General features: G+C 33.7%; 1 long non-coding RNA gene, 3 other non-coding genes and 1 pseudogene across 5 annotated transcripts in view; all 5 read left to right on the plus strand.

Annotated features, from left to right (window-relative positions):
• The window catches only part of LOC105886717, a 26,877-nt gene that overhangs the window by 9,750 nt on the left and 9,678 nt on the right, over nucleotides 1-7,449 (plus strand). For both annotated transcript variants that reach the window (XR_001161143.2, XR_002772530.1), the window contains 5 exons: nucleotides 600-675; nucleotides 1,627-1,700; nucleotides 5,227-5,274; nucleotides 5,756-5,842; nucleotides 6,591-6,665. This is a non-coding gene — a long non-coding RNA (uncharacterized LOC105886717). The remainder of the gene's footprint in view (nucleotides 1-599; nucleotides 676-1,626; nucleotides 1,701-5,226; nucleotides 5,275-5,755; nucleotides 5,843-6,590; nucleotides 6,666-7,449) is intronic.
• On the plus strand, nucleotides 1,085-1,161 carry LOC111724208. Its single transcript, XR_002772545.1, has one exon. It is a non-coding gene; the product is annotated as a small nucleolar RNA SNORD113/SNORD114 family (small nucleolar RNA).
• On the plus strand, nucleotides 2,032-2,106 carry LOC111724279. Its single transcript, XR_002772601.1, has one exon. It is a non-coding gene; the product is annotated as a small nucleolar RNA SNORD113/SNORD114 family (small nucleolar RNA).
• LOC111724210 lies at nucleotides 4,679-4,745 on the plus strand (annotated as a pseudogene).
• Nucleotides 5,564-5,635, plus strand: LOC111724274. The gene has a single exon (XR_002772596.1). It is a non-coding gene; the product is annotated as a small nucleolar RNA SNORD113/SNORD114 family (small nucleolar RNA).

Here is a 7,449-nt window from a genome sequence, read left to right on the forward strand (position 1 = left end):
CGTCACCTTGGGTGTATGTGGCTGGCACCACAGCTGCCTCAGCCTCCCGAGTAGCTGGGACCACAGGCGCCCGCCACAATGCCCGGCTATTTTTTGGTTGCAGCCGTCATTGTTGTTTGGCGGGCCCGGGTCGGATTCGAACCCGCCACCTTAGGTGTATTTGGCTGGCGCCCCAGCCACTTAAGCCACAGCGCCGAGCTTATTTTCTCAAATTTTGTATAACATTAGATTCTATTATAATGTAGTAATCATTGTAGAAATATAAGCAAGTAAAATTAAGGAGTGTGAAACATGCCTATTCTTAACATATACGACGAGGCAATGCAACTTATTAAAATGTATCACAAATACTGACTTGCTTTAATAAAATGGATCAAGTATCTAGCTTTGACTAAGAGTGATAAAGACAACCTAGTCAAAATTCATATTTTGCATTAATGGCAATTTTAGTATTTTTCATTTTCTTAAAGGAAATATCAAGTATTTCTCTAAGTTAAATAAATATATACTTAGCTGATTGACTAAATGAATGGTGGAATGCACAGAACAAACTTAATAACATCTTAACCTTACTCTCCACTCTGCTTTTTACTTTTTAGAATGGACACACATGAACTTGTGTGCTTTGTTCATGATCTTCATGATTACGTCCTTGTTAGGTGCATTAAGTCTGTGGTGAGTAGTAGTCAAAGTTCTTGACTTGATTTAGGTGGTTTATTTAGGGTATTTAGTGTAATATTTAAAAAGTATATTTACTATATTGATAAAAGGTTAACCATGGCTTACTGATAAATATATAATTGACATGCAACATTATGTTGATTTATCAATATTTGCAGCAATGAGTGTGATTGAAGAAAGAAGTACATTCAATGTAGGAAATGCTTCTATATATAGATGTTAGGGATACTTAAAGATCTTGTCCGTGAGTTTTTGATTCTCATATATTTTGTTATTTTTAGTGAACTAATACATTGATCAATATATGATTATGAAAAAAAGTAGTCTCAAGCCTGAACCAGTATTATTAATAAATTAATCAACGAACAATGAGGAAATGAATGAAGAGAAAGGGGGCCTTTCCTGGACCACCGATGATGAGAAGTCCCGGCGTATGAGTCTTGGACGATGAATAATACGTTCTGGATCTCTGAGGTCCAAAATGAAAGGAATCTAGCCCACCCCCTGTGGATGGTCTTATACAAAGATGTCAGGAGAATATAATGACCTGTTCTTGTCTTTGTTTTCATGAATTTTAAGAAATATTTAAATTAAGGTAGCAATGGAAGAACCCATAAATATTTCTGTAAATGAATAAAAATGAGAGAGGAAGTACGATATAATTTTAAAATGTATAGTAAGCAAAAATAATGGTAGCATAAGTTGACATTGATTATAAGTAGGTTAGTGTATTCTATCTTTGACTAAAGGTGATGTTGACAGGACAATGATGAGTAAGAGTTATTGCTCTGAATCAGTTGGAAATTTTAAGAGAGAATTAATAAATACCACCATTAATTATAATAATAAATACCTAAGTGACTATGTAAATGAGTGAGGAAGGTATGGGTCCATAGAGAGAATGTCTTAGTATATTTATCATCTTCTCTGCTTTACACTCTTCAGAATGGATACTCTGAGCAATTTAAACATTCTGCTTTGATCAAGATTAAGTTTCCTCTTGTAGAAATGAAACCAATGTGAGTATGACAGTTAAAATTCTTGTTTTGCTTTAGGCTATTTGATGGAGGATATTTATGGTATTATTAAAACATATTAAATGTAATATAAAGCTAACTATGACCCAGTTACGGACATGATATGAAATATGTGCTGACTAATTGCTAATTTGCAACATTGAGGTCAATTAATGACAGGCTATGTTATTATATGTAACATCAACTAATGTTAAGTATTTTCAAGTATCTTATTCTTGGATTTGTTAATAATATGTTTATTTAGATATTATTTATAAATTAATAATGTATTCAAACAACTATAGAAACTAATGAATAGAAAGAGACCCAAACATGGACCTATGGTGACCACTGGTGGCATTTGAGGCGTGTACGATGAATAATATGTGTCTGAAACTCTGAGGTCCAACACAGAACATATTAGTCAATTCCTTCCTTTTAAAGTAAGATAAACATCAGAAATGTCTGAAGATCATATTTGGGATTCATAGATGTATATTTATCATTAATAGATCATTGATAGGACAATGAAATAAGTACACATAAAGAAGAGAGTGAATCATTGTTCAAGTGTGAATACATGTGATGATCCAAGAAATTTTGCTAAAAGTTTTAAATGCTGATGCCCCTTGAGAAAAATGTTTTGTGGGTATCAGTTACCTCTTTGGCTATGATTTATGTAGACTTTTTAATAAGTTAGAGTAAATTTCATTATAGTCTGAAGTTTGAGGTTATACCCACCCAGGCTGGCAGGTTTGAACCCGGCCCAGGCCAGCTAAAAAACCAACAATGACAACTGTACCACCACCACCACCAACAACAAAAATAGCCTGGTGTTGTTGGAGGGCATCTGTGGTCCCAGCTACTTGGGAGGCTGAGTTAAGAGAATTGCTAAGCCCAAGAGTTTGAGGTTGCTGTGAGCTGTGACACCCCTGCACTCTACCGAGGGCGGCCTAGTGAGACTCTGTCTCAAAAAGAAAGAAAAAAAAAAACCACCTGCCTTATAAAAAGTTAATAAGTGACTGAAGAAGAAAGATACAGTAAGGAAGGATCAGTGGATAGAAGGTCTGAACTTTTTAAAGAAAATTATCTTCTCTGCTTTATATTCCTCAGAGCAGACATACCTGAGCTGATTTAAACATTTATGGTCTTGAGATCTGAGGTTTCTGTTTGTTAGGAGCACAGACACCAATGTGAGTAATAAAAGTTCATGTGTTTATTTAAGAAGGTTTTTTTCTTTCTTTCCTGTAACTATTTTACTTTATAAATTCTTTTGTAATAACACTTGGTTTAAACCGCCCCTTTTTTTTTTTTTGAGATAGAGTCTCAATATGTCACCCTCAGTAGAGTACCCTGGTGTCACAGCGCACAGCAATCTCATATTCTTGGGCTTAAGGAATTCTCTTGCCTCAGCCTCCCAAGTCGCTGGAACTATAGGCACCTGCCACAAGTCCCGGCTATTTTTGTTATTGTTATCACAGTTGTCATTGTGGTTTAGCAGGCCCAGGCGAGGTTCGAACCTGGGTGGATATAGCCGGCAGCCTACCCACTGAGCTCTGGGTAGAGTGCTATGGCATCACAGCTCACAGCAACCTCCAGCTCCTGACTTAAGGAATTCTCTTGCCTCAGCCTCCCAAGTCGCTGGAACTATAGGCACCTGCCACAAGTCCCGGCTATTTTTGTTATTGTTACTTAGCAGGCATGGGCTGGGATTGAATCCCCCAGCCCCAGTGTATGTGGCTGGTGCCCTAACCACTGAGTGATGGGCACCAAGCCTGGCTTGAAACTTTTAAGGGTATTCATTATATCATTAAAGTGTGAAATTCATCCCGTAGGCCAGCTGTGACTGATGATAAATTTGAGATTGTGATGATTGTTAAATTTATGATCATATCCATTTATAATATGATTATATCCATTTATAATATGTTAAGGATAATTCATGAAAGATGTATCAGACACATGACTGACACATGACTCTACAGACTGCTATGGAACCGTCAATGTTCTTATTCTTTGGTTATTTTATTTATATGGGATGTAAAATTAGTATTAGTAAATTAGTGTACAAAAAAATGTAGATGAGAACATTCTCAAGCCTGGAAAAACAATGACAACCGGTGGCATAGGAGTCATGGGTGTCTCCACCTCTGAAGTCCAATAGAGAAGGAAATATATAGTCTACTATTTCTGAAGTGATCCTATAGACAGGTTGGGGAATACAAAAGAATCACTTCTTGGAATTTTTAATTTTTATTATAAATTCATCAATGCAAGAATCATGGTATATATATAAAAGAGAAGAGTTGGAGGAGTGTGAATTGTATCCAATCTTAATCAAAATTTATTCAAAATACTTAATTCAATTGAAATAAATGGTTTAAGTGTCTTTGTTAACTAAGGGTGCTATAGACTGGATAGTCAAAGTTCATATTCTGTGTCAGAGTAAAGGTAATACTGTTCATTTTTTGAGAGAACATTACTATGTATCACCACAAATTAATGTATAACTAAATAACTAATAGAAAGGTAGAATGAATGCATTGATAGAAAATAAGGCAATCTTGCCATCATGTCCTCTTCTTTGTACTTCTCAATATGAACACACCTGAACTGACAGTACTTGGCTGTATTCTGAAGCTTCACATTTGTACCTATGTGTAAGTAAGTGTGTGTTGACTAATATGAGTAATAGTCAGATTCTTCCTCAGGTTGGCTGTTGTGTTTAAGAGATTCACTATATATGTGAATATTATCAAACAAGGCCAGCCATGTCCCAAGGATAAAAAACTAAAAAATTATGTCTATTAGTAGCTATTTGTACCAATGAAGATTATTAATGAAGCTAATGCTTATATGTATATTAGGATATATAAATATCCTATTCTTGAGTTTTTGAGATTCATAGATATTTGTTAAATGAATTAACAAATTATTAGAAAAACAGTATAGAAATTGATGGAGAAAAAGAGGGCCAATACTGGGTCAGAGACTACTGGTGGTGTATGAGTGAAATATGATGAATACATCTAGAACTCTGAGGTCCATCACTATCTAGTCTTATACCCTTTGTTTGAAAAGTTCCTAAAGGCAAATGTCAAGGAAATACAAGGATATTGTTCTTTTCTGTTCATGAATTTAAAAAATATTATTATTAAAGTATCAGTGGCAGAATAAACAAACATGTAGAAAAATGAATTAAGAAGTGGGTGAGATATTGGTCTTATTATGCATTGTTGAAATGTATAGTAAGGAAAAGGAATACTAATGCAAATGGAAATAGAAAGATAATGAATGGGTCCAGTATATTACATCTTGACCAAGGATCACATAGAGACAATTTTAAGTAGTAGTTATTGCTGCATGTCGGTTGCAAGTTTGTCATTTTTTATATTAAGTGAATAAATCATAAATATCACTATGAATTAATAAATATTTAGGTGACGATGTCACTGAATGGTGGAAAATATGGATCCACACAGAGAATTTCTCAATATTTTTATCATCTTTTCTGTTTTTTACTCTTCAGAATGGATACACTGGGACCAGTATTATGTTGCCTCTGTGTTAAGCCAATGTGAGTAAAAGTCAATTTCTTATCTTAGTTTCCATCATTTGTTTAAAGATATTTCCAGTATTATTAATATCATAAACATATTAACAATGGCCCAATGATAATGTGCAACAGTAAAGTTAATTAATCAAAGAGATATTGTTTCTGTGGGAAATGATTCTATAAACTCTACACCTTATACTGAAATACCTTATTCTTGGATTTTTAATTGTGTATTAATTTTAGAATTATCAATGAATATGATTTATTAAATACAATTGTAGAAATAAGTGATGAAAAAGACACTCCTTTGTGGATCAGTGATGACGACTGGTGGCGTATGAGTCATGGATGATGAATACGTGTCTGGAACTCTGAGGTCCAAGAAGAAAAGAATCTCTCAGTTATTGTCTTTGTCAGAAATGATCCTTTTGATAGGTTGTTGAAACATCCAAAAATAACTTTTGTGTTTTGTGTTTTTTATTTTGTCCTCTGTACTCCTCAGGATGGACATGTCCAAGCTGATTTTAGCATTATTCTCTGGATATGAAGTCTACAGTTGACTCTGTATGTTAGGAGTATGAGGACCAATGTGAGTAATAGTTCAGATCCTTGTCTCAGTTGGATGTTCTGCTTAAAGATATTTACTATATTATTAAAAAAGTGTAAAATAAAATCAGTGACTACCAAATCATAAAAGTGTAATTAACATATATGTAACATTGAAGTCAATTAATTAAAGAGTATTATTGCCATGGGAGATTATTCTAGAGGAAGATGTTGGAAATATCAAGATTTTTTGTTATTTAGTTTTCATGACTCTTGAGGATCACTGGTGGGTGGCATAAGGTCATATGTTTTGAATATGTTTCTGATACTCTGTGGTCTAGTAAGAAAAGAATTTAGGTTATTGCCTCTTTTGGAAATTGTCCTATAGATGATTTGAGATAATATAAGAATCTTGTTCTGGCTTTTATGTTTTGTTCATGGATTTTGATTTTAATGTAATAAATTAATCAATAAAAATCATTGTACAGATACGAATTATTATAAAGTAGCAGCAAGAGAATATACATACATATATATTAAAAACACTGAAGCCCATTAAAAAACCAAATGGTTATTATGGTTTTTCTGACTAAGGATCATACAGACAATACACATTAAATAATTGCCATATTTTGGTTAAAGGCTAGTGGATAGTTTGATGTTTGTTTTTCTTAATCAAGTTTAAGTGTTACATGTATGTTGGCCCAAATCAATTTATACCTGAAAATACAAGCACCAATGGGGAGAAAGTCTGAATTTTGTGTTTATTTGCCCTGCTTTGTACTTTTCAGAAGGAACACACCTGAACTGATGAAAGCATTCATGACCTCCACAATTGCCCATAGCGCAGGTGCATGAAGTCCAATGTGAGTTCTATATAGTGTTTTTGTCTTGGTTTTGGTGGTTTGTCTTGGATATTCACTGAATGAATGTTTTTTAAAGTGTTAAAAATACTAAAAAAAGCCAGCGATAGCCCAGTGATAAATGTGGATTTGACATGAAGCACATGTTGATTAATCAGTTTTTGTAACTATGAGGATGATTAATAGAAGAGGTTTATTCAATGACATAAGTGATTCTATAGATAGATGTTAGAGATACTTAAAGTTCTTTCTTTTCCTTGACATTTTGTGACTCACAGATAATTATTTCATCATTAATGATGAATTGAGAATCAGTAAATAAATGTAGATTAGTATGAAGAAAATGACACCTAAATCTGCACCAATGGTAACTATTAGAGGTGTGTGAGCCACTGATTATAAATAAATACTATGTGTCTGAAACTGTGAGATTTTTAGAAATGATATCTAGTTTATTTCCTAGGATAATTTGTACATGAATTGACATTAAGAATATATAAGGATCTAGTTCTTTATTTTTGATTCATGAAAGATGGTGGAATGAATAAATATTCATTCTTTGACCAGATTATATTATAGATATACTAGTAACATGAAATGAAAACACTGATTCCCATAAAGAAAGAAATAGACCTAAATGTGAACCTCTTTGATTAATAATCATGTAGACACTGATAAGAGTCAGTTTTATTGCTTTTTTTTTTTTGAGACAGAGCCTCAAGCTGTCCCCCTGGGTAGAGGGCCGTGGCATTACAGCTCACAGCAACCTCCAACTCCTGGGCTCAAG

This window comes from Otolemur garnettii, unplaced genomic scaffold, assembly GCF_000181295.1.
Source record: "Otolemur garnettii isolate 467f Iridium unplaced genomic scaffold, OtoGar3 scaffold00020, whole genome shotgun sequence".
NCBI lineage: Eukaryota > Metazoa > Chordata > Mammalia > Primates > Galagidae > Otolemur > Otolemur garnettii.